Below are 27,955 nucleotides of genomic sequence, written 5' to 3' on the forward strand. Positions count from 1 at the left end.
AGTGAGATTACAGTGAGAGTATACAGAGACCACAGAGAGATTACATTGAGAGTATAGAGAGTGCAGTGAGATTACAGTGAGAGTATACAGAAAGCAGTGAGATTACAGTGAGAATATACAGAGAGCACAGTTAGGTTACAGTGAGAGTATAGAGAGTACAGTGAGATTACAGTGAGAGTATACAGAGAGTACAGTGAGATTACAGTGAGATTATACAGAGAGCACAGTGAGATAACAGTGAGAGTATGCAGAGAATACAGTGAGATTACAGTGAGAGTATACAGAGAGTACAGTGAGATTACAGTGAGAGTATACAGAGAGTACAGTGAGATTACAGTGAGAATATACAGAGAGTACAGTGAGATTACATGGAGAGTATACAGAGAGTACAGTGAGATTACAGTGAGAGTATACAGAGAGCACAGTGAGATTCCAGTGAGAGTATACAGAGAGTACAGTGAGATTAAAGTGAGAGTATACAGAGAGTACAGTGAGATTACAGTGAGAGTATACAGAGAGCACAGTGAGATTCCAGTGAGAGTATACAGAGAATACAGTGAGATTACAGTGAGAGTATACAGAGAGTACAGTGAGATTACAGTGAGAGTATACAGAGAGTACAGTGAGATTACAGTGAGAGTATAGAGAGTACAGTGAGATTACAGTGAGAGTATACAGAGAGTACAGTGAGATTACAGTGAGAGTATACAGAGAGCACAGTGAGATTCCAGTGAGAGTATACAGAGAGTACAGTGAGATTAAAGTGAGAGTATACAGAGAGTACAGTGAGATTACAGTGAGAGTATACAGAGAGCACAGTGAGATTCCAGTGAGAGTATACAGAGAGTACAGTGAGATTACAGTGAGAGTATACAGAGAGTACAGTGAGATTACAGTGAGAGTATACAGAGAGCACAGTGAGATTCCAGTGAGAGTATACAGAGAGTACAGTGAGATTACAGTGAGAATATACAGAGAGTACAGTGAGATTACAGTGAGAGTATACAGAGAGTACAGTGAGATTACAGTGAGAGTATACAGAGAGCACAGTGAGATTCCAGTGAGAGTATACAGAGAGCACAGTGAGATTACAGTGAGAATATACAGAGAGTACAGTGAGATTACAGTGAGAGTATACAGAGAGTACAGTGAGATTACAGTGAGAGTATACAGAGAGCACAGTGAGATTCCAGTGAGAGTATACAGAGAGCACAGTGAGATTACAGTGAGAATATAGAGAGTACAGTGAGATTACAGTGAGAGTATAAAGAGAGTACAGTGAGATTACAGTGAGAGTATAGCGAGTACAGTGAGAGTATACAGAGAGTACAGTGAGATTAGAGAGAGTATACAGAGAGTACAGCGAGATTACAGTGAGAGTATACAGAGAGTACAGCAAGATTGCAGTGAGAATATACAGAGTGCACAGAGAGATTACAGTGACAGTATACAGAGAGTACAGTGAGATTACAGTGAGAGTATACAGAGAGAGCAGTGAGATTACACGGAGAGTATACAGAGAGTACAGTGAGATTACTGTGAGAGTATACAGAGAGTACAGTGAGATTACAGTGAGAGTATACAGAGAGCGCAGTGAGATTACATGGAGAGGATACAGAGAGTACAGTGACATTACAGTGCGAGTATACAGAGAGTACAGTGAGATTACAGTGAGAGTATACAGAGAGCACAGCGAGATTAGTGTGAGAGTATACAGAGAGCTCAGCGAGATTACAGTGAGAGTATTCAGAGAGAACAGTGAGATTACAGTGAGAGAATACAGAGTGTACAGTGAGATTACAGTGAGAGTATACAGTGTGTACAGTGAGATTACATTGAGAGTATACAGAGAGTACAGCAAGATTACAGTGAGAGTATACAGAGAGCACAGTGAGTTTACAGTGAGAGTATACAGAGAGTACTGTGAGATTACAGTGAGAGTATACAGAGAGAACAGTGAGATTACATGGAGAGTATACAGAGAGTACAGTGAGATTACAGTATGAGTATACAGAGAGTACAGTGAGATTACAGTGAGAGTATACAGAGAGCGCAGTGAGATGACAGTGAGAGTATACAGAGAGCACAGCGAGATTACAGTGAGCGTATTCAGAGAGTGCAGTCAGATTACAGTGAGAGCCTAAAGAGAGTGCAGTGAGATTACAGTGAGAGTATACAGAGAGTACAGTGAGATTACACTGAGAGTATACAGAGAGCACAGTGAGATTACAGTGAGAGTATACAGAGAGTACAGTCAGATTACAGTGAGAGTATACAGAGAGCACAGTGAGATTACAGTGATTGTATACAGAGAGTACAGCGAGATTACAGTGAGAGTATACAGAGAGCACAGTGAGATTACAGTGAGAGTATACAGAGTACAGTGAGATTACAGTGAGAGTATACAGAGAGTACAGTTAGATTACAGTGAGAGTATACAGAGAGTACAGTGAGGTTACAGTGAGAGTATACAGAGAGCACAGCGAGATTACCGTGAGAGTATACAGAGAGTACAGTGTGATTACAGTGAGAGAATGCAGAGAGCACAGCGAGATTACACGGTGAGTATACAGAGAGTACAGTAAGATTACACGTAGAGTATACAGAGAGTACAGTGAGATTACAGTGAGATTATACAGAGAGTACAGTGAGATTACAGTGAGAGTATACAGAGAGTAAAGTGAGGTTACAGTGAGAGTATACAGAGAGTACAGTGAGATTACAGTGCGAGTATACAGAGAGTACAGTGAGATTACAGTGAGAGTATACAGAGAGCACAGTGAGATTAGAGTGAGAGTATACAGAGAGCACAGCGAGATTACAGTGAGAGTATACAGAGTATAGTGAGATTACAGTGAGAGTATACAGAGTGTACAGTGAGATTACAGTGAGAGTATACAGAGAGCACAGCGAGATTACAGTGAGAGTATACAGAGTATAGTGAGATTACAGTGAGAGTATACGGAGTGTACAGTGAGATTACAGTGAGAGTATACAGAGAGTACAGTGAGATTACAGTGAGAGTATACAGAGAGTAAAGTGAGGTTACAGTGAGAGTATACAGAGAGTACAGTGAGATTACAGTGCGAGTATACAGAGAGTACAGTGAGATTACAGTGAGATTATGCAGAGAGTACAGTGAGATTACAGTGAGAGTATACAGAGAGTAAAGTGAGGTTACAGTGAGAGTATACAGAGAGTACAGTGAGATTACAGTGCGAGTATACAGAGAGTACAGTGAGATTACAGTGAGAGTATACAGAGAGCACAGCGAGATTAGAGTGAGAGTATACAGAGAGCACAGTGAGATTACAGTGAGAGTATACAGAGAGCACAGCGAGATTAGAGTGAGAGTATACAGAGAGTACAGCGAGATTACAGTGAGAGTATACAGAGTATAGTGAGATTACAGTGAGAGTATACAGAGTGTACAGTGAGATTACAGTGAGTATACAGAGAGCACAGCGAGATTACAGTGAGAGTATACAGAGTACAGTGAGATTACAGTGAGAGTATACGGAGTGTACAGTGAGATTACAGTGAGAGTATACAGAGAGTACAGTGAGATTACAGTGAGAGTATACAGAGAGTAAAGTGAGGTTACAGTGAGAGTATACAGAGAGTACAGTGAGATTACAGTACGAGTATACAGAGAGTACAGTGAGATTACAGTGAGAGTATACAGAGAGTACAGTTAGATTACAGTGAGAGTATACAGAGAGTACAGTGAGGTTACAGTGAGAGTATACAGAGAGCACAGCGAGATTACCGTGAGAGTATACAGAGAGTACAGTGTGATTACAGTGAGAGAATGCAGAGAGCACAGCGAGATTACACGGTGAGTATACAGAGAGTACAGTAAGATTACACGTAGAGTATACAGAGAGTACAGTGAGATTACAGTGAGATTATACAGAGAGTACAGTGAGATTACAGTGAGAGTATACAGAGAGTAAAGTGAGGTTACAGTGAGATTATACAGAGAGTACAGTGAGATTACAGTGAGAGTATACAGAGAGCACAGTGAGATTAGAGTGAGAGTATACAGAGAGCACAGCGAGATTACAGTGAGAGTATTCAGAGAGAAAAGTGAGATTACAGTGCGAGTATAGAGAGTACAGTGAGATTACAGTGAGAGTATACAGAGAGTACAGTGAGATTACAGTGAGAGTATACAGAGAGTACAGCGAGATTACAGTGAGAGTATACAGAGAGTACAGTGAGATTACAGTGAGAGTATACAGAGTATAGTGAGATTACAGTGAGAGTATACAGAGTGTACAGTGAGATTACAGTGAGAGTATACAGAGAGCACAGCGAGATTACAGTGAGAGTATACAGAGTATAGTGAGATTACAGTGAGAGTATACGGAGTGTACAGCGAGATTACAGTGAGAGTATACAGAGAGTACAGTGAGATTACAGTGAGAGTATACAGAGAGTAAAGTGAGGTTACAGTGAGAGTATACAGAGAGTACAGTGAGATTACAGTACGAGTATACAGAGAGTACAGTGAGATTACAGTGAGAGTATACAGAGAGCACAGCGAGATTACAGTGAGAGTATACAGAGAGCACAGCGAGATTACAGTGAGAGTATTCAGAGAGAACAGTGAGATTACAGTGCGAGTATACAGAGAGTACAGTGAGATTACAGTGAGAGTATACAGAGCGTACAGCAAGAATACTGTGAGAGTATACAGAGAGTACAGTGGGATTACAGTGAGATTATACAGAGAGCACAGTGAGATTACACTGAGAGTATAGAGAGTACAGTGAGATTACACTGAGAGTATACAGAGAGTACAGTGAGATTACAGTGAGAGTATACAGAGTGTACAGTGAGATTACAGTGAGAGTATACAGAGAGCACAGCGAGATTACAGTGAGAGTATACAGAGTATAGTGAGATTACAGTGAGAGTATACGGAGTGTACAGTGAGATTACAGTGAGAGTATACAGAGAGTACAGTGAGATTACAGTGAGAGTATACAGAGAGTAAAGTGAGGTTACAGTGAGAGTATACAGAGAGTACAGTGAGATTACAGTACGAGTATACAGAGAGTACAGTGAGATTACAGTGAGATTATACAGAGAGTACAGTGAGATTACAGTGAGAGTATACAGAGAGGACAGCGAGATTAGAGTGAGAGTATACAGAGAGCACAGCGAGGTTACAGTGAGAGTATTCAGAGAGAAAAGTGAGATTACAGTGCGAGTAGACAGAGAGTACAGTGAGATTACAGTGAGAGTATACAGAGAGTACAGGGAGATTACAGTGAGAGTATACAGAGAGTACAGTGAGATTACAGTGAGAGTATACAGAGTATAGTGAGATTACAGTGAGAGTATACAGAGTGTACTGTGAGATTACAGTGAGTGTATACAGAGAGCACAGCGAGATTACAGTGAGAGTATACAGAGTATAGTGAGATTACAGTGAGAGTATACGGAGTGTACAGTGAGATTACAGTGAGAGTATACAGAGAGTACAGCGAGGTTACAGTGAGAGTATACAGAGAGTACAGTGAGATTACAGTACGAGTATACAGAGAGTACAGTGAGATTACAGTGAGAGTATACAGAGAGTACAGTGAGATTACAGTGAGAGTATACAGAGAGTAAAGTGAGGTTACAGTGAGAGTATACAGAGAGTACAGTGAGATTACAGTGCGAGTATACAGAGAGTACAGTGAGATTACAGTGAGAGTATACAGAGAGCACAGCGAGATTAGAGTGAGAGTATACAGAGAGCACAGCGAGATTACAGTGAGAGTATTCAGAGAGAAAAGTGAGATTACAGTGCGAGTATACAGAGAGTACAGTGAGATTACAGTGAGAGTATACAGAGAGTACAGTGAGATTACAGTGAGAGTATACAGAGAGTACAGCGAGATTACATTGAGAGTATACAGAGAGTACAGCAAGATTACAGTGAGAGTATACAGAGAGCACAGTGAGTTTACAGTGAGAGTATACAGAGAGTACTGTGAGATTACAGTGAGAGTATACAGAGAGAACAGTGAGATTACATGGAGAGTATACAGAGAGTACAGTGAGATTACAGTATGAGTATACAGAGAGTACAGTGAGATTACAGTGAGAGTATACAGAGAGCGCAGTGAGATGACAGTGAGAGTATACAGAGAGCACAGCGAGATTACAGTGAGCGTATTCAGAGAGTGCAGTCAGATTACAGTGAGAGCCTAAAGAGAGTGCAGTGAGATTACAGTGAGAGTATACAGAGAGTACAGTGAGATTACACTGAGAGTATACAGAGAGCACAGTGAGATTACAGTGAGAGTATACAGAGAGTACAGTCAGATTACAGTGAGAGTATACAGAGAGCACAGTGAGATTACAGTGATTGTATACAGAGAGTACAGCGAGATTACAGTGAGAGTATACAGAGAGCACAGTGAGATTACAGTGAGAGTATACAGAGTACAGTGAGATTACAGTGAGAGTATACAGAGAGTACAGTTAGATTACAGTGAGAGTATACAGAGAGTACAGTGAGGTTACAGTGAGATTATACAGAGAGCACAGCGAGATTACCGTGAGAGTATACAGAGAGTACAGTGTGATTACAGTGAGAGAATGCAGAGAGCACAGCGAGATTACACGGTGAGTATACAGAGAGTACAGTAAGATTACACGTAGAGTATACAGAGAGTACAGTGAGATTACAGTGAGATTATACAGAGAGTACAGTGAGATTACAGTGAGAGTATACAGAGAGTAAAGTGAGGTTACAGTGAGAGTATACAGAGAGTACAGTGAGATTACAGTGCGAGTATACAGAGAGTACAGTGAGATTACAGTGAGAGTATACAGAGAGCACAGTGAGATTAGAGTGAGAGTATACAGAGAGCACAGCGAGATTACAGTGAGAGTATTCAGAGAGAAAAGTGAGATTACAGTGCGAGTATACAGAGAGTACAGTGAGATTACAGTGAGAGTATACAGAGAGTACAGTGAGATTACAGTGAGAGTATACAGAGAGTACAGCGAGATTACAGTGAGAGTATACAGAGTATAGTGAGATTACAGTGAGAGTATACAGAGTGTACAGTGAGATTACAGTGAGTATACAGAGAGCACAGCGAGATTACAGTGAGAGTATACAGAGTACAGTGAGATTACAGTGAGAGTATACGGAGTGTACAGTGAGATTACAGTGAGAGTATACAGAGAGTACAGTGAGATTACAGTGAGAGTATACAGAGAGTAAAGTGAGGTTACAGTGAGAGTATACAGAGAGTACAGTGAGATTACAGTGAGAGTATACAGAGAGTACAGTTAGATTACAGTGAGAGTATACAGAGAGTACAGTGAGGTTACAGTGAGAGTATACAGAGAGCACAGCGAGATTACCGTGAGAGTATACAGAGAGTACAGTGTGATTACAGTGAGAGAATGCAGAGAGCACAGCGAGATTACACGGTGAGTATACAGAGAGTACAGTAAGATTACACGTAGAGTATACAGAGAGTACAGTGAGATTACAGTGAGATTATACAGAGAGTACAGTGAGATTACAGTGAGAGTATACAGAGAGTAAAGTGAGGTTACAGTGAGAGTATACAGAGAGTACAGTGAGATTACAGTGCGAGTATACAGAGAGTAGAGTGAGATTACAGTGAGAGTATACAGAGAGCACAGTGAGATTAGAGTGAGAGTATACAGAGAGCACAGCGAGATTACAGTGAGAGTATTCAGAGAGAAAAGTGAGATTACAGTGCGAGTATAGAGAGTACAGTGAGATTACAGTGAGAGTATACAGAGAGTACAGTGAGATTACAGTGAGAGTATACAGAGAGTACAGCGAGATTACAGTGAGAGTATACAGAGAGTACAGTGAGATTACAGTGAGAGTATACAGAGTATAGTGAGATTACAGTGAGAGTATACAGAGTGTACAGTGAGATTACAGTGAGAGTATACAGAGAGCACAGCGAGATTACAGTGAGAGTATACAGAGTATAGTGAGATTACAGTGAGAGTATACGGAGTGTACAGCGAGATTACAGTGAGAGTATACAGAGAGTACAGTGAGATTACAGTGAGAGTATACAGAGAGTAAAGTGAGGTTACAGTGAGAGTATACAGAGAGTACAGTGAGATTACAGTACGAGTATACAGAGAGTACAGTGAGATTACAGTGAGAGTATACAGAGAGCACAGCGAGATTACAGTGAGAGTATACAGAGAGCACAGCGAGATTACAGTGAGAGTATTCAGAGAGAACAGTGAGATTACAGTGCGAGTATACAGAGAGTACAGTGAGATTACAGTGAGAGTATACAGAGCGTACAGCAAGAATACTGTGAGAGTATACAGAGAGTACAGTGGGATTACAGTGAGATTATACAGAGAGCACAGTGAGATTACACTGAGAGTATACAGAGAGTACAGTGAGATTACAGTGAGAGTATACAGAGAGCAGTGAGATTATAGTGAGAGTATGCAGAGAGCACAGTGAGATTACAGTGAGAGTATAGAGAGTAGAGTGAGTTTACCGTGAGAGTATACAGAGAGCACAGTGAGATTACAGTGAGAGTATACAGAGAGTACAGTGAGATGACAGTGAGAGTATACAGAGAGCACAGTGAGATTACAGTGATTGTATACAGAGAGTACAGCGAGATTACAGTGAGAGTATACAGAGAGCACAGTGAGATTACAGTGAGAGTATACAGGGTACAGTGAGATTACAGTGAGAGTATACAGAGAGCACAGTGAGATTACAGTGAGAGTATACAGAGAGTACAGTGAGATTACAGTGAGAGTATAGAGAGTACAGTGAGATTACAGTGAGAGTATACAGAGAGTACAGTGAGATTACAGTGAGAGTATACAGAGAGCACAGTGAGATTACAGTGAGAGTATACAGAGAGCACAGTGAGATTACAGTGAGAGTATACAGAGAGTACAGTGAGATTACAGTGAGAGTATAGAGAGTACAGTGAGATTACAGTGAGAGTATACAGAGAGTACAGTGAGATTACAGTGAGAGTATACAGAGAGCACAGTGAGATTACAGTGAGAGTATACAGAGAGTACAGTGAGATTACAGTGAGAGTATACAGAGAGCGCAGTGAGATTACAGTGAGAGTATACAGAGAGCACAGCGAGATTACAGTGAGCGTATTCAGAGAGTGCAGTCAGATTACAGTGAGAGCCTAAAGAGAGTACAGTGAGATTACAGTGAGAGTATACAGAGAGCACAGTGAGATTACAGTGAGAGTATACAGAGAGTACAGTCAGATTACAGTGAGAGTATACAGAGAGCACAGTGAGATTACAGTGATTGTATACAGAGAGTACAGTGAGATTGCAGTGAGAGTATACAGAGAGCACAGTGAGATTACAGTGAGAGTATACAGAGTACAGTGAGATTACAGTGAGAGTATACAGAGAGTACAGTTAGATTACAGTGAGAGAATACAGAGAGTACAGTGAGGTTACAGTGAGAGTATACAGAGAGCACAGCGAGATTACCGTGAGAGTATACAGAGAGTACAGTGTGATTACAGTGAGAGAATGCAGAGAGCACAGCGAGATTACACGGTGAGTATACAGAGAGTACAGTAAGATTACACATAGAGTATACAGAGAGTACAGTGAGATTACAGTGAGATTATACAGAGAGTACAGTGAGATTACAGTGAGAGTATACAGAGAGGACAGCGAGATTAGAGTGAGAGTATACAGAGAGCACAGCGAGGTTACAGTGAGAGTATTCAGAGAGAAAAGTGAGATTACAGTGCGAGTATACAGAGAGTACAGTGAGATTACAGTGAGAGTATACAGAGAGTACAGGGAGATTACAGTGAGAGTATACAGAGAGTACAGCGAGATTACAGTGAGAGTATACAGAGTATAGTGAGATTACAGTGAGAGTATACAGAGTGTACTGTGAGATTACAGTGAGTGTATACAGAGAGCACAGCGAGATTACAGTGAGAGTATACAGAGTATAGTGAGATTACAGTGAGAGTATACGGAGTGTACAGTGAGAGTATACAGAGAGTACAGTGAGGTTACAGTGAGAGTATACAGAGAGTACAGTGAGATTACAGTACGAGTATACAGAGAGTACAGTGAGATTACAGTGAGAGTATACAGAGAGTACAGTGAGATTACAGTGAGAGTATACAGAGAGTAAAGTGAGGTTACAGTGAGAGTATACAGAGAGTACAGTGAGATTACAGTGCGAGTATACAGAGAGTACAGTGAGATTACAGTGAGAGTATACAGAGAGCACAGCGAGATTAGAGTGAGAGTATACAGAGAGCACAGCGAGATTACAGTGAGAGTATTCAGAGAGAAAAGTGAGATTACAGTGCGAGTATACAGAGAGTACAGTGAGATTACAGTGAGAGTATACAGAGAGTACAGTGAGATTACAGTGAGAGTATACAGAGAGTACAGCGAGATTACAGTGAGAGTATACAGAGTATAGTGAGATTACAGTGAGAGTATACAGAGTGTACAGTGAGATTACAGTGAGAGTATACAGAGAGCACAGCGAGATTACAGTGAGAGTATACAGAGTATAGTGAGATTACAGTGAGAGTATACGGAGTGTACAGTGAGATTACAGTGAGAGTATACAGAGAGTACAGTGAGATTACAGTGAGAGTATACAGAGAGTAAAGTGAGGTTACAGTGAGAGTATACAGAGAGTACAGTGAGATTACAGTACGAGTATACAGAGAGTACAGTGAGATTACAGTGAGAGTATACAGAGAGCACAGTGAGATTACAGTGAGAGTATAGAGAGTACAGTGAGATTACAGTGAGAGTATACAGAGAGTACAGTGAGATTACAGTGAGAGTATACAGAGAGCACAGTGAGATTACAGTGAGAGTATACAGAGAGCACAGTGAGATTACAGTGAGAGTATACAGAGAGTACAGTGAGATTACAGTGAGAGTATAGAGAGTACAGTGAGATTACAGTGAGAGTATACAGAGAGTACAGTGAGATTACAGTGAGAGTATACAGAGAGCACAGTGAGATTACAGTGAGAGTATACAGAGAGTACAGTGAGATTACAGTGAGAGTATACAGAGAGCGCAGTGAGATTACAGTGAGAGTATACAGAGAGCACAGCGAGATTACAGTGAGCGTATTCAGAGAGTGCAGTCAGATTACAGTGAGAGCCTAAAGAGAGTACAGTGAGATTACAGTGAGAGTATACAGAGAGCACAGTGAGATTACAGTGAGAGTATACAGAGAGTACAGTCAGATTACAGTGAGAGTATACAGAGAGCACAGTGAGATTACAGTGATTGTATACAGAGAGTACAGTGAGATTGCAGTGAGAGTATACAGAGAGCACAGTGAGATTACAGTGAGAGTATACAGAGTACAGTGAGATTACAGTGAGAGTATACAGAGAGTACAGTTAGATTACAGTGAGAGTATACAGAGAGTACAGTGAGGTTACAGTGAGAGTATACAGAGAGCACAGCGAGATTACCGTGAGAGTATACAGAGAGTACAGTGTGATTACAGTGAGAGAATGCAGAGAGCACAGCGAGATTACACGGTGAGTATACAGAGAGTACAGTAAGATTACACATAGAGTATACAGAGAGTACAGTGAGATTACAGTGAGATTATACAGAGAGTACAGTGAGATTACAGTGAGAGTATACAGAGAGGACAGCGAGATTAGAGTGAGAGTATACAGAGAGCACAGCGAGGTTACAGTGAGAGTATTCAGAGAGAAAAGTGAGATTACAGTGCGAGTATACAGAGAGTACAGTGAGATTACAGTGAGAGTATACAGAGAGTACAGGGAGATTACAGTGAGAGTATACAGAGAGTACAGCGAGATTACAGTGAGAGTATACAGAGTATAGTGAGATTACAGTGAGAGTATACAGAGTGTACTGTGAGATTACAGTGAGAGTATACAGAGAGCACAGCGAGATTACAGTGAGAGTATACAGAGTATAGTGAGATTACAGTGAGAGTATACGGAGTGTACAGTGAGATTACAGTGAGAGTATACAGAGAGTACAGTGAGGTTACAGTGAGAGTATACAGAGAGTACAGTGAGATTACAGTACGAGTATACAGAGAGTACAGTGAGATTACAGTGAGAGTATACAGAGAGTACAGTGAGATTACAGTGAGAGTATACAGAGAGTAAAGTGAGGTTACAGTGAGAGTATACAGAGAGTACAGTGAGATTACAGTGCGAGTATACAGAGAGTACAGTGAGATTACAGTGAGAGTATACAGAGAGCACAGCGAGATTAGAGTGAGAGTATACAGAGAGCACAGCGAGATTACAGTGAGAGTATTCAGAGAGAAAAGTGAGATTACAGTGCGAGTATACAGAGAGTACAGTGAGATTACAGTGAGAGTATACAGAGAGTACAGTGAGATTACAGTGAGAGTATACAGAGAGTACAGCGAGATTACAGTGAGAGTATACAGAGTATAGTGAGATTACAGTGAGAGTATACAGAGTGTACAGTGAGATTACAGTGAGAGTATACAGAGAGCACAGCGAGATTACAGTGAGAGTATACAGAGTATAGTGAGATTACAGTGAGAGTATACGGAGTGTACAGTGAGATTACAGTGAGAGTATACAGAGAGTACAGTGAGATTACAGTGAGAGTATACATAGAGTAAAGTGAGGTTACAGTGAGAGTATACAGAGAGTACAGTGAGATTACAGTACGAGTATACAGAGAGTACAGTGAGATTACAGTGAGAGTATACAGAGAGCACAGCGAGATTACAGTGAGAGTATACAGAGAGCACAGCGAGATTACAGTGAGAGTATTCAGAGAGAACAGTGAGATTACAGTGCGAGTATACAGAGAGTACAGTGAGATTACAGTGAGAGTATACAGAGCGTACAGCAAGAATACAGTGAGAGTATACAGAGAGTACAGTGGGATTACAGTGAGATTATACAGAGAGCACAGTGAGATTACACTGAGAGTATAGAGAGTACAGTGAGATTACACTGAGAGTATACAGAGAGTACAGTGAGATTACAGTGAGAGCATACAGAGAGCAGTGAGATTATAGTGAGAGTATGCAGAGAGCACAGTGAGATTACAGTGAGAGTGTAGAGAGTAGAGTGAGTTTACCGTGAGAGTATACAGAGAGCACAGTGAGATTACAGTGAGAGTATACAGAGAGTACAGTGAGATTACAGTGAGAGTATACAGAGAGCACAGTGAGATTACAGTGATTGTATACAGAGAGTACAGCGAGATTACAGTGAGAGTATACAGAGAGCACAGTGAGATTACAGTGAGAGTATACAGGGTACAGTGAGATTACAGTGAGAGTATACAGAGAGCACAGTGAGATTACAGTGAGAGTATACAGAGAGTACAGTGAGATTACAGTGAGAGTATACAGAGAGCACAGTGAGATTACAGTGATTGTATGCAGAGAGTACAGCGAGATTACAGTGAGAGTATACAGAGAGCACAGTGAGATTACAGTGAGAGTATACAGGGTACAGTGAGATTACAGTGAGAGTATACAGAGAGTACAGTGAGATTACAGTGAGAGTATACAGAGAGTACAGTGAGGTTACAATGAGAGTATACAGAGAGCAAAGCGAGATTACCGTGAGAGTATACAGAGAGTACAGTGTGATTACAGTGAGAGAATACAGAGAGCACAGCGAGATTGTATACTCTCCGTGTAGAGAGTACAGTAAGATTACACGTAGACTATACAGAGAGTACAGTGAGATTACAGTGAGAGTATACAGGGAGTACAGTGAGATTACAGTGAGAGTCTAGAGAGTACAGTGAGATTACACGGAGAGTTTCCAGAGAGTACAGTGAGATTACAGTGAGAGTATACAGAGTGTACAGCGAGATTACAGTGAGAGTATACAGAGTACAGCGAGATTACAGTGAGAGTATACAGAGAGTACAGTGAGATTACAGTGAGAGTATACAGAGTATAGTGAGATTACAGTGAGAGTATGCAGAGAGTACAGTGAGATTACAGTGAGAGTATACAGAGAGTGCAGTGAGATTACAGTGAGAGTATACAGAGAGTACAGTGAGATTACAGTGAGAGTATACAGAGAGTACAGTGAGATTACACGGAGAGTATACAGAGAGTACAGTGAGATTACACTGAGAGTATACAGAGAGCAGAGTGAGATTAGAGTGAGAATATACAGAGGGTACAGTGAGATTACACTGAGAGTATACAGAGAGTACAGTGAGATTACAGTGAGAGTATAGAGAGTACAGTGAGATTACAGTGAGAGTATACAGAGAGCACAGAGAGATTACAGTGAGAGTATAGAGAGTACAGTGAGATTACAGTGAGAGTACACAGAAAGCAGTGAGATTACAGTGAGAATATACAGAGAGCACAGTTAGGTTACAGTGAGAGTATAGAGAGTACAGTGAGATTACAGTGAGAGTATACAGAGAGTACAGCGAGATTACAGTGAGAGTATACAGAGAGTACAGTGAGATTACACGGAGAGTATACAGAGAGTACAGTGAGATTACAGTGAGAGTATACAGAGAGCACAGTGAGATTACAATGAGAGTATACAGAGAGCACAGTGAGATTACAGTGAGAGCATACAGAGGGCACAGTGAGATAACACTGAGAGTATAGAGAGAGTACAGTGAGATTACAGTTAGAGTATACAGAGAGTGCAGTGAGATTACACGGAGTGTATACAGAGAGTACAGTGAGATTACAGTGAGAGTATACAGAGAGTACAGTGAGATTACAGTGAGAGTATACAGATAGTACATTGAGATTACAGTGAGAGTATACAGAGAGCACAGCTAGATTACAGTGAGAGTACAGTGAGATTACACGGAGAGTATACAGAGAGTACAGTGAGATTACAGTGAGAGTATACAGAGTGTACAGCGAGATTACAGTGAGAGTATACAGAGAGTACAGCGAGATTACAGTGAGAGTATACAGAGAGTACAGTGAGATTACAGTGAGAGTATACAGAGTATAGTGAGATTACAGTGAGAGTATACAGAGAGTACAGTGAGATTACAGTGAGAATATACAGAGAGTACAGTGAGATTACAGTGAGAGTATACAGAGAGTGCAGTGAGATTACACAGAGAGTATACACAGAGAACAGTGAGATTACAGTGAGAGTATACAGAGAGTACAGTGAGGTTACAGTGAGAGTATACAGAGAGTACATTGAGATTACAGTGAGAGTATACAGAGAGCACAGCGAGATTACAGTGAGAGTATACAGAGAGTACAGTGAGATTACACGGAGAGTATACAGAGAGTACAGTGAGATTACAGTGAGAGTATACAGAGAGCAGAGTGAGATTAGAGTAAGAGTTTTCAGAGGGTACAGTGAGATTACACTGAGAGTATACAGAGAGTACAGTGAGATTACAGTGAGAGTATACAGAGAGCAGTGAGATTATAGTGAGAGTATGCAGAGAGCACAGTGAGATTACAGTGAGAGTGTAGAGAGTAGAGTGAGTTTACCGTGAGAGTATACAGAGAGCACAGTGAGATTACAGTGAGAGTATACAGAGAGTACAGTGAGATTACAGTGAGAGTATACAGAGAGCACAGTGAGATTACAGTGATTGTATACAGAGAGTACAGCGAGATTACAGTGAGAGTATACAGAGAGCACAGTGAGATTACAGTGAGAGTATACAGGGTACAGTGAGATTACAGTGAGAGTATACAGAGAGCACAGTGAGATTACAGTGAGAGTATACAGAGAGTACAGTGAGATTACAGTGAGAGTATACAGAGAGCACAGTGAGATTACAGTGATTGTATGCAGAGAGTACAGCGAGATTACAGTGAGAGTATACAGAGAGCACAGTGAGATTACAGTGAGAGTATACAGGGTACAGTGAGATTACAGTGAGAGTATACAGAGAGTACAGTGAGATTACAGTGAGAGTATACAGAGAGTACAGTGAGGTTACAATGAGAGTATACAGAGAGCAAAGCGAGATTACCGTGAGAGTATACAGAGAGTACAGTGTGATTACAGTGAGAGAATACAGAGAGCACAGCGAGATTGTATACTCTCCGTGTAGAGAGTACAGTAAGATTACACGTAGACTATACAGAGAGTACAGTGAGATTACAGTGAGAGTATACAGGGAGTACAGTGAGATTACAGTGAGAGTCTAGAGAGTACAGTGAGATTACACGGAGAGTTTCCAGAGAGTACAGTGAGATTACAGTGAGAGTATACAGAGTGTACAGCGAGATTACAGTGAGAGTATACAGAGTACAGCGAGATTACAGTGAGAGTATACAGAGAGTACAGTGAGATTACAGTGAGAGTATACAGAGTATAGTGAGATTACAGTGAGAGTATGCAGAGAGTACAGTGAGATTACAGTGAGAATATACAGAGAGTACAGTGAGATTACAGTGAGAGTATACAGAGAGTGCAGTGAGATTACACAGAGAGTACACAGAGAGTACAGTGAGATTACAGTGAGAGAATACAGAGAGTACAGTGAGGTTACAGTGAGAGTATACAGAGAGTACATTGAGATTACAGTGAGAGTATACAGAGAGCACAGCGAGATTACAGTGAGAGTATACAGAGAGTACAGTGAGATTACACGGAGAGTATACAGAGAGTACAGTGTGATTACACTGAGAGTATACAGAGAGCAGAGTGAGATTAGAGTGAGAATATACAGAGGGTACAGTGAGATTACACTGAGAGTATACAGAGAGTACAGTGAGATTACAGTGAGAGTATAGAGAGTACAGTGAGATTACAGTGAGAGTATACAGAGAGCACAGAGAGATTACAGTGAGAGTATAGAGAGTACAGTGAGATTACAGTGAGAGTACACAGAAAGCAGTGAGATTACAGTGAGAATATACAGAGAGCACAGTTAGGTTACAGTGAGAGTATAGAGAGTACAGTGAGATTACAGTGAGAGTATACAGAGAGTACAGCGAGATTACAGTGAGAGTATACAGAGAGTACAGTGAGATTACACGGAGAGTATACAGAGAGTACAGTGAGATTACAGTGAGAGTATACAGAGAGCACAGTGAGATTACAATGAGAGTATACAGAGAGCACAGTGAGATTACAGTGAGAGCATACAGAGGGCACAGTGAGATAACACTGAGAGTATAGAGAGAGTACAGTGAGATTACAGTTAGAGTATACAGAGAGTGCAGTGAGATTACACGGAGAGTATACAGAGAGTACAGTGAGATTACAGTGAGAGTATACAGAGAGTACAGTGAGATTACAGTGAGAGTATACAGATAGTACATTGAGATTACAGTGAGAGTATACAGAGAGCACAGCTAGATTACAGTGAGAGTACAGTGAGATTACACGGAGAGTATACAGAGAGTACAGTGAGATTACAGTGAGAGTATACAGAGTGTACAGCGAGATTACAGTGAGAGTATACAGAGAGTACAGCGAGATTACAGTGAGAGTATACAGAGAGTACAGTGAGATTACAGTGAGAGTATACAGAGTATAGTGAGATTACAGTGAGAGTATACAGAGAGTACAGTGAGATTACAGTGAGAATATACAGAGAGTACAGTGAGATTACAGTGAGAGTATACAGAGAGTGCAGTGAGATTACACAGAGAGTATACACAGAGAACAGTGAGATTACAGTGAGAGTATACAGAGAGTACAGTGAGGTTACAGTGAGAGTATACAGAGAGTACATTGAGATTACAGTGAGAGTATACAGATAGTACATTGAGATTACAGTGAGAGTATACAGAGAGCACAGCTAGATTACAGTGAGAGTACAGTGAGATTACACGGAGAGTATACAGAGAGTACAGTGAGATTACAGTGAGAGTATACAGAGTGTACAGCGAGATTACAGTGAGAGTATACAGAGAGTACAGCGAGATTACAGTGAGAGTATACAGAGAGTACAGTGAGATTACAGTGAGAGTATACAGAGTATAGTGAGATTACAGTGAGAGTATACAGAGAGTACAGTGAGATTACAGTGAGAATATACAGAGAGTACAGTGAGATTACAGTGAGAGTATACAGAGAGTGCAGTGAGATTACACAGAGAGTATACACAGAGAACAGTGAGATTACAGTGAGAGTATACAGAGAGTACAGTGAGGTTACAGTGAGAGTATACAGAGAGTACATTGAGATTACAGTGAGAGTATACAGAGAGTACATTGAGATTACAGTGAGAGTATACAGAGAGCACAGCGAGATTACAGTGAGAGTATACAGAGAGTACAGTGAGATTACAGTGAGAGTATACAGAGAGTACAGTGAGATTACAGTGAGAGTATACAGAGAGTACAGTGAGATTACAGTGAGAGCATACAGAGAGCACAGAGAGATTACAGTGAGAGTATAGAGAGTACAGTGAGATTACAGTGAGAGTATACAGAGAGTACAGTGAGATTACAGTGAGAGTATACAGAGAGCACAGTGAGATTACAGTGATTGTATACAGAGAGTACAGCGAGATTACAGTGAGAGTATACAGAGAGCACAGTGAGATTACAGTGAGAGTATACAGGGTACAGTGAGATTACAGTGAGAGTATACAGAGAGCACAGTGAGATTACAGTGAGAGTATACAGAGAGTACAGTGAGATTACAGTGAGAGTATACAGAGAGCACAGTGAGATTACAGTGATTGTATGCAGAGAGTACAGCGAGATTACAGTGAGAGTATACAGAGAGCACAGTGAGATTACAGTGAGAGTATACAGGGTACAGTGAGATTACAGTGAGAGTATACAGAGAGTACAGTGAGATTACAGTGAGAGTATACAGAGAGCAAAGCGAGATTACCGTGAGAGTATACAGAGAGTACAGTGTGATTACAGTGAGAGAATACAGAGAGCACAGCGAGATTGTATACTCTCCGTGTAGAGAGTACAGTAAGATTACACGTAGACTATACAGAGAGTACAGTGAGATTACAGTGAGAGTATTCAGAGAGTACAGTGAGATTACACGGAGAGTATACAGAGAGTACAGTGAGATTACAGTGAGAGTATACAGGGAGTACAGTGAGATTACAGTGAGAGTATAGAGAGTACAGTGAGATTACACGGAGAGTTTCCAGAGAGTACAGTGAGATTACAGTGAGAGTATACAGAGTGTACAGCGAGATTACAGTGAGAGTATACAGAGTACAGCGAGATTACAGTGAGAGTATACAGAGAGTACAGTGAGATTACAGTGAGAGTATACAGAGTATAGTGAGATTACAGTGAGAGTATGCAGAGAGTACAGTGAGATTACAGTGAGAATATACAGAGAGTACAGTGAGATTACAGTGAGAGTATACAGAGAGTGCAGCGAGATTACAGTGAGAGTATACAGAGAGTACAGTGAGATTACACGGAGAGTATACAGAGAGTACAGTGAGATTACACTGAGAGTATACAGAGAGCAGAGTGAGATTAGAGTGAGAATATACAGAGGGTACAGTGAGATTACACTGAGAGTATACAGAGAGTACAGTGAGATTACAGTGAGAGTATAGAGAGTACAGTGAGATTACAGTGAGAGTATACAGAGAGCACCGAGAGATTACAGTGAGAGTATAGAGAGTACAGTGAGATTACAGTGAGAGTATACAGAAAGCAGTGAGATTACAGTGAGAATATACAGAGAGCACAGTTAGATTACAGTGAGAGTATAGAGAGTACAGTGAGATTACAGTGAGAGTATACAGAGAGTACAGCGAGATTACAGTGAGAGTATACAGAGAGTACAGTGAGATTACACGGAGAGTATACAGAGAGTACAGTGAGATTACAGTGAGAGTATACAGAGAGCACAGTGAGATTACAATGAGAGTATACAGAGAGCACAGTGAGATTACAGTGAGAGCATACAGAGGGCACAGTGAGATAACACTGAGAGTATAGAGAGAGTACAGTGAGATTACAGTGAGAGTATACAGATAGTACATTGAGATTACAGTGAGAGTATACAGAGAGCACAGCTAGATTACACTGAGAGTACAGTGAGATTACACGGAGAGTATACAGAGAGTACAGTGAGATTACAGTGAGAGTATACAGGGAGTACAGTGAGATTACAGTGAGAGTATAGAGAGTACAGTGAGATTACACGGAGAGTATACAGAGAGTACAGTGAGATTACAGTGAGAGTATACAGAGTGTACAGCGAGATTACAGTGAGAGTATACAGAGAGTACAGCGAGATTACAGTGAGAGTATACAGAGAGTACAGTGAGATTACAGTGAGAGTATACAGAGTATAGTGAGATTACAGTGAGAATATACAGAGAGTACAGTGAGATTACAGTGAGAGTATACAGAGAGTGCAGTGAGATTACACAGAGAGTATACACAGAGAACAGTGAGATTACAGTGAGAGTATACAGAGAGTACAGTGAGGTTACAGTGAGAGTATACAGAGAGTACATTGAGATTACAGTGAGAGTATACAGAGAGCACAGCGAGATTACAGTGAGAGTATACAGAGAGTACAGTGAGATTACATGGAGAGTATACAGAGAGTACAGTGAGATTACAGTGAGAGTATACAGAGAGCAGAGTGAGATTAGAGTAAGAGTTTTCAGAGGGTACAGTGAGATTACACTGAGAGTATACAGAGAGTACAGTGAGATTACAGTGAGAGTATAGAGAGTACAGTGAGATTACAGTGAGAGCATACAGAGAGCACAGAGAGATTACAGTGAGAGTATAGAGAGTACAGTGAGATTACAGTGAGAGTATACAGAAAGCAGTGAGATTACAGTGAGAATATACAGAGAGCACAGTTAGGTTACAGTGAGAGTATACAGAGAGCACAGCGAGATTACCGTGAGAGTATACAGAGAGTACAGTGAGATTACAGTGAGAGTATACAGAGAGTACAGTGAGATTACAGTGAGAGTATACAGAGAATACAGTGAGATTACAGTGAGAGTATACAGAGAGTACAGTGAGATTACAGTGAGAGTATACAGAGAGCACAGTGAGATTACAGTGAGAGTATACAGAGAGTACAGTGAGATTACAGTGAGAGTATACAGAGAGTACAGTGAGATTACATGGAGAGTATACAGAGAGTACAGTGAGATTACAGTGAGAGTATACAGAGAGCACAGTGAGATTACACGGAGAGTATACAGAGAGTACAGTGAGATTACAGTGAGAGTATACAGAGAGTACAGTGAGATTACAGTGAGAGTATACAGAGAGTACAGTGAGATTACAGTGAGAGTATACAGAGTACAGTGAGATTACAGTGAGAGTATACAGAGAGTACAGTGAGATTACAGTGAGAGTATACGGAGAGTACAGTGAGATTACAGTGAGAGTATACAGAGAATACAGTGAGATTACAGTGAGAGTATACAGAGAGCACAGTGAGATTACAGTGAGAGTATACAGAGAGTGTATGGGGAGAGCATGGGGAGATCACGGGGAGAGCATGGGGAGAGCACGGGGAGAGTGCGGGGAGAGCACGGGGAATGCACGGGGAGAGTACAGCTAGAGTGCGGGGAGAGTGCGCGGAGAGTGCGGGGAGAGCACGGCGAAAGCACGGGGAGAGCACAGGGAGAATACGGAGCGAGTACGGGGAGAGTACAGAGAGAGTGCCGGGAGAGTTCGGGGCGAGCACGGGGAGAGCACGGGGCGATTACAGAGAGAGAGCGCAGAGTGTACGGGTAGAGTACGGGGAGAGTACGGGGAGAGTAAGGGGAGAACACGGGGAAAGCACGGGGAGAGCACAGGGAGAGCACGGGGAGAGCATGAGGAGAGCACGGGGAGAGTACGGAGAGAGAGCGCAGAGTGTACGGGTAGAGTAGGGGGACAGTGCGGAGAGAGTACGGGAGAGTACGGGGAGAGTACGGGGAGAGTACGGAGAGAGTACGGGGAGAGTACGGGGAGAGTGCGCGGAGAGTGCGGGGCGAGTACGGAGAGATTACGGGGAGAGCACAGGGAGAGTACGGAGAGAGTACGGGGAGAGTATGGGGAGAGTGTGCGGAGAGTGTGCGGAGAGTACGGAGAGAGTGCAGGGAGAGTGCGCGGACAGTACGCAGAGAGTACGGGGAGAGTACGGAGATAGTACGGGGAGAGTACGGAGAGAGTACGGGGAGATTACGGAGACAGTACGGAGGGAGTACGGGGAGAGTACGGGGAGAGTGTGGGGAGAGTACGGGGAGAGTGCGCGGAGAGTGCGCGGAGAGTACGGGGAGAGTGCGGGGAGAGTGCGGGGAGAGTGCGGGGAGAGTGCGGGGAGAGTGCGGGGAGAGTGCGGGGAGAGCACGGGGAAAGCACGGGGAGAGCACAGGGAGAATACGGAGCGAGTACGGGGAGAGTATGGAGAGAGTGCGGGGAGAGCTCGGGGAGAGCACGGGGAGAGCACGGGGAGAGAACGGAGCGAGTACGGGGAGATTACAGAGAGAGAAAGGGGAGAGTATGGGGAGAGCACGGGGAGAGTATGGGGAGAATACGGGGAGAGCACGGGGAGAGCACGAGGAGAGCACGCGGAGAGTACGGAGAGAGAGCGCAGAGTGTACGGGTAGAGTACGGGTAGAGTACGGGTAGAGTACGGGTAGAGTACGGGTAGAGTACGGGTAGAGTACGGGTAGAGTACGGGTAGAGTACGGGTAGAGTACGGGGAGAGTACGGGGAGAGTACGGGGAGAGTACGGGGAGAGTACGGGGAGAATACGGAGAGAGCACGGGGAGAGCACGGGGAGAGCACAGGGAGAGCACGAGGCGAGCACGGGAGAGTACGGCGAGAGAGCGCAGAGTGTACAGGTAGAGTAGGGGGAGAGTACGGAGAGAGTACGGGGAGAGTACGGAGAGAGTACGGGGAGAGTACGGGGAGAGTACGGGGAGAGTACGGGGAGAGTACGGGGAGAGTACGGGAGAGTACGGGGAGAGTACGGAGAGAGTACGGGAGAGTACGGAGAGAGCACGGGGAGAGCACAGGGAGAGCACGGGGAGAGCACAGGGAGAGCACGAGGCGAGCACGGGAGAGTACGGCGAGAGAGCGCAGAGTGTACAGGTAGAGTAGGGGGAGAGTACGGAGAGAGTACGGGGAGAGTACGGAGAGAGTATGGGAGAGTACGGGGAGAGTACGGGAGAGTACGGGGAGAGTACGGAGAGAGTACGGGAGAGTACGGGGAGAGTACGGGGAGAGTACGGGGAGAGTGCGCGGACAGTGCGGGGCGAGTACGGAGAGAGTACGGGGAGAGCACAGGGAGAGTACGGAGAGAGTACGGTGAGAGTAAGGGGAGAGTACAGGGAGAGTGTGCGGAGAGTACTGAGAGAGTAAAGGGAGAGTGCGCGGACAGTACGCAGAGAGTACAGGGAGAGTATGGGGAGAGTACGGGGAGAGTACGGGGAGATTACGGGGAGAGTACAGAGGGAGTACGGGGAGAGTACGGGGAGAGTGCAGGTAGAGTATACAGATAGTACATTGAGATTACAGTGAGAGTATACAGAGAGCACAGCTAGATTACAGTGAGAGTATACAGAGAGCACAGCGAGATTACCGTGAGAGTATACAGAGAGTACAGTGTGATTATAGTGAGAGTATACAGAGAGCACAGCGAGATTACATGGAGAGTATACAGAGAGTACAGTGAGATTACACGGAGGGTATACAGAGAGTACAGTGAGATAACGCTGAGAGTATACAGAGAGTATAGTGAGATTACAGTGAGAGTATACAGAGAGTACAGTGAGATTACACTGAGAGTATACAGAGAGTACAGTGAGGTTACAGTGAGAGTATACAGAGAGTACAGTGAGATTACAGTGAGAGTATACAGAGAGTAAAGTGAGGTTACAGTGAGAGTATACAGAGAGTACAGTGAGATTACAGTGAGAGTATACAGAGAGTACAGTGAGATTACAGTGAGAGTATAGAGAGAGTACAGCGAGATTACAGTGAGAGTACACAGAGAGCACAGTGAGATTACAGTGAGAGTATACAGAGAGTAAAGTGAGATTAGAGTGAGAGTATACAGAGAGTACAGTGAGATTACAGTGAGAGTATACAGAGAGCACAGTGAGATTACAGTGAGACTATACAGAGAGTACAGTGAGATTTCTGTGAGAGTATACAGAGAGTACAGCGAGATTACATGGAGAGTATACAGAGAGTACAGTGAGATAACAGTGAGAGTATACAGAGAGCACGGTGAGATTACATGGAGAGTATACAGAGAGTACAGTGAGATAACAGTGAGAGTATACAGAGAGCACAGTGAGATTACAGTGAGAGTATACAGAGAGTACAGTGAGATTACAGCGAGTGTATACAGAGAGTACAGCGAGATTACATGGAGAGTATACAGAGGGTACAGTGAGATTACACTGAGAGTATAGAGAGTACAGTGAAATTACAGTGAGAGTATACAGAGAATACAGTGAGATTACAGTGAGAGTATACAGAGAGTACAGTGAGATTACAGTGAGAGTATACAGAGAGTACAGTGAGATTACAGTGAGAGTATACAGAGAATACAGTGAGATTACAGTGAGAGTATACAGAGAGTACAGTGAGATTACAGTGAGAGTATACAGAGAGCACAGTGAGATTACAGTGAGAGTATACAGAGAGTACAGTGAGATTACAGTGAGAGTATACAGAGAGCACAGTGAGATTACAGTGAGAGTATACAGAGAGTACAGTGAGATTACATGGAGAGTATACAGAGAGTACAGTGAGATTACAGTGAGAGTATACAGAGAGCACAGTGAGATTACACGGAGAGTATACAGAGTACAGTGAGATTACAGTGAGAGTATACAGAGAGTACAGTGAGATTACAGTGAGAGTATACGGAGAGTACAGTGAGATTACAGTGAGAGTATACAGAGAATACAGTGAGATTACAGTGAGAGTATACAGAGAGCACAGTGAGATTACAGTGAGAGTATACAGAGAGTGTATGGGGAGAGCATGGGGAGATCACGGGGAGAGCATGGGGAGAGCACGGGGAGAGTGCGGGGAGAGCACGGGGAATGCACGGGGAGAGTACAGCTAGAGTGCGGGGAGAGTGCGCGGAGAGTGCGGGGAGAGCACGGCGAAAGCACGGGGAGAGCACAGGGAGAATACGGAGCGAGTACGGGGAGAGTACAGAGAGAGTGCCGGGAGAGTTCGGGGCGAGCACGGGGAGAGCACGGGGCGATTACGGAGAGAGAGCGCAGAGTGTACGGGTAGAGTACGGGGAGAGTACGGGGAGAGTAAGGGGAGAACACGGGGAAAGCACGGGGAGAGCACAGGGAGAGCACGGGGAGAGCATGAGGAGAGCACGGGGAGAGTACGGAGAGAGAGCGCAGAGTGTACGGGTAGAGTAGGGGGACAGTGCGGAGAGAGTACGGGAGAGTACGGGGAGAGTACGGAGAGAGTACGGGGAGAGTACGGGGAGAGTACGGGGAGAGTGCGCGGAAAGTGCGGGGCGAGTACGGAGAGATTACGGGGAGAGCACAGGGAGAGTACGGAGAGAGTACGGGGAGAGTAAGGGGAGAGGACGGAGAGAGTACGGGGAGAGTATGGGGAGAGTGTGCGGAGAGTACGGAGAGAGTGCAGGGAGAGTGCGCGGACAGTACGCAGAGAGTACGGGGAGAGTACGGAGATAGTACGGAGAGAGTACGGGGAGATTACGGAGACAGTACGGAGGGAGTACGGGGAGAGTACGGGGAGAGTGTGGGGAGAGTACGGGGAGAGTGCGCGGAGAGTACGGGGAGAGTACGGGGAGAGTGCGGGGAGAGTGCGGGGAGAGTGCGGGGAGAGTGCGGGGAGAGTGCGGGGAGAGCACGGGGAAAGCACGGGGAGAGCACAGGGAGAATACGGAGCGAGTACGGGGAGAGTACGGAGAGAGTGCGGGGAGAGCTCGGGGAGAGCACGGGGAGAGAACGGAGCGAGTACGGGGAGATTACAGAGAGAGAAAGGGGAGAGTATGGGGAGAGCACGGGGAGAGTATGGGGAGAATACGGGGAGAGCACGGGGAGAGCACGAGGAGAGTACGGAGAGAGAGCGCAGAGTGTACGGGTAGAGTACGGGTAGAGTACGGGTAGAGTACGGGTAGAGTACGGGTAGAGTACGGGTAGAGTACGGGTAGAGTACGGGGAGAGTGTACGGGTAGAGTACGGGTAGAGTACGGGTAGAGTACGGGTAGAGTACGGGGAGAGTACGGGGAGAGTACGGGGAGAGTACGGGGAGAGTACGGGGAGAGTACGGGGAGAATACGGAGAGAGCACGGGGAGAGCACGGGGAGAGCACAGGGAGAGCACGAGGCGAGCACGGGAGAGTACGGCGAGAGAGCGCAGAGTGTACAGGTAGAGTAGGGGGAGAGTACGGAGAGAGTACGGGAGAGTACGGGAGAGTACGGGGAGAGTACGGAGAGAGTACGGGGAGAGTACGGGGAGAGTACGGGGAGAGTACGGGGAGAGTACGGGAGAGTACGGGGAGAGTACGGAGAGAGTACGGGAGAGTACGGAGAGAGCACGGGGAGAGCACAGGGAGAGCACGGGGAGAGCACAGGGAGAGCACGAGGCGAGCACGGGAGAGTACGGCGAGAGAGCGCAGAGTGTACAGGTAGAGTAGGGGGAGAGTACGGAGAGAGTACGGGGAGAGTACGGAGAGAGTATGGGAGAGTACGGGGACAGTACGGGAGAGTACGGGGAGAGTACGGAGAGAGTACGGGAGAGTACGGGGAGAGTACGGGGAGAGTACGGGGAGAGTGCGCGGACAGTGCGGGGCGAGTACGGAGAGAGTACGGGGAGAGCACAGGGAGAGTACGGAGAGAGTACGGTGAGAGTAAGGGGAGAGTACGGGGAGAGTGTGCGGAGAGTACGGAGAGAGTAAAGGGAGAATGCGCGGACAGTACGCAGAGAGTACAGGGAGAGTATGGGGAGAGTACGGGGAGAGTACGGGGAGATTACGGAGAGAGTACGGAGGGAGTACGGGGAGAGTACGGGGAGAGTGCAGGTAGAGTATACAGATAGTACATTGAGATTACAGTGAGAGTATACAGAGAGCACAGCTAGATTACAGTGAGAGTATACAGAGAGCACAGCGAGATTACCGTGAGAGTATACAGAGAGTACAGTGTGATTATAGTGAGAGTATACAGAGAGCACAGCGAGATTACAGTGAGAGTATACAGAGAGTAAAGTGAGATTAGAGTGAGAGTATACAGAGAGTACAGTGAGATTACAGTGAGAGTATACAGAGAGCACAGTGAGATTACAGTGAGACTATACAGAGAGTACAGTGAGATTTCTGTGAGAGTATACAGAGAGTACAGCGAGATTACATGGAGAGTATACAGAGAGTACAGTGAGATAACAGTGAGAGTATACAGAGAGCACGGTGAGATTACATGGAGAGTATACAGAGAGTACAGTGAGATAACAGTGAGAGTATACAGAGAGCACAGTGAGATTACAGTGAGAGTATACAGAGAGTACAGTGAGATTACAGCGAGTGTATACAGAGAGTACAGCGAGATTACATGGAGAGTATACAGAGGGTACAGTGAGATTACACTGAGAGTATAGAGAGTACAGTGAAATTACAGTGAGAGTATACAGAGAATACAGTGAGATTACAGTGAGAGTATACAGAGAGTACAGTGAGATTACAGTGAGAGTATACAGAGAGTACAGTGAGATTACAGTGAGAGTATACAGAGATTACAGTGAGAGTATACAGAGAGTACAGTGAGATTACAGTGAGAGTATACAGAGAGCACAGTGAGATTTAGTGAGAGTATACAGAGAGTACAGTGAGATTACAGTGAGAGTATACAGAGAGCACAGTGAGAATACAGTGAGAGTATACAGAGAGTACAGTGAGATTACATGGAGAGTATACAGAGAGTACAGTGAGATTACAGTGAGAGTTTTCAGAGAGCACAGTGAGATTACACGGAGAGTATACAGAGAGTACAGTGAGATTACAGTGAGAGTATACAGAGAG

At 43.9% G+C, this 27,955-nt stretch overlaps 1 protein-coding gene across 4 annotated transcripts in view; it reads right to left on the minus strand.

Moving 5' to 3' along the window:
• Nucleotides 1-27,955, minus strand: part of tnr (tenascin R (restrictin, janusin)) — a 1,257,678-nt gene that overhangs the window by 390,610 nt on the left and 839,113 nt on the right. The window lies entirely within an intron of this gene.

The sequence above is a fragment of the Somniosus microcephalus genome, chromosome 3 (genome assembly GCF_052327205.1).
Source record: "Somniosus microcephalus isolate GS21.2 chromosome 3, FLI_Smic_1.0, whole genome shotgun sequence".
Taxonomy (NCBI): domain Eukaryota; kingdom Metazoa; phylum Chordata; class Chondrichthyes; order Squaliformes; family Somniosidae; genus Somniosus; species Somniosus microcephalus.